The 426-nt window shown below is 50.5% G+C and overlaps 2 non-coding genes across 2 annotated transcripts; both read left to right on the plus strand.

Moving 5' to 3' along the window:
* The first annotated feature begins 4 nt into the window (after positions 1-4).
* Positions 5-75, plus strand: trnav-gac (transfer RNA valine (anticodon GAC)). Its single transcript has one exon. It is a non-coding gene; the product is annotated as a tRNA-Val (tRNA).
* Positions 76-322: 247 nt separating this feature from the next.
* Positions 323-393, plus strand: trnav-gac (transfer RNA valine (anticodon GAC)). The gene has a single exon. It is a non-coding gene; the product is annotated as a tRNA-Val (tRNA).
* Positions 394-426: the final 33 nt, after the last annotated feature.

The following is a 426-nucleotide window of genomic DNA, read 5'->3' on the forward strand; positions in this document are numbered from 1 at the left end:
TCAAGCATTGGTGGTTCAGTGGTAGAATTCTTGCCTGACACGCGGCAGACCCGGGTCCGATTCCCGGCCAATGCAAGGAAAGCCTCCTTTTAAGTAAGGTGTGTGATATTCTTATTTGAGGGAGCTCCAGATGCATTTCCTACCTTGCGCATCTGTTTGAGCCAGTCAAGCATTGGTGGTTCAGTGGTAGAATTCTCACCTGTCAGGGTCCGATTCCCGGCCAATGCCAGAACAGCCTCCTTTTAAGTAAGGTGTGTGTGGTTCTTATTTGAGGGAGCTCCAGCTGCATTTCCTACCTTGCGTATCTCCCCAAGCCAGTCAAGCATTGGTGGTTCAGTGGTAGAATTCTTGCCTGACACGCGGGAGACCCGGGTCCGATTCCCGGCCAATACAAGAAAAGCCTCCTTTTAACTAAGGTGTGTGATA

This window comes from Sinocyclocheilus anshuiensis, unplaced genomic scaffold (genome assembly GCF_001515605.1).
Source record: "Sinocyclocheilus anshuiensis isolate Anshui unplaced genomic scaffold, SAMN03320099.WGS_v1.1 scaffold16786, whole genome shotgun sequence".
NCBI classification, from domain to species: domain Eukaryota; kingdom Metazoa; phylum Chordata; class Actinopteri; order Cypriniformes; family Cyprinidae; genus Sinocyclocheilus; species Sinocyclocheilus anshuiensis.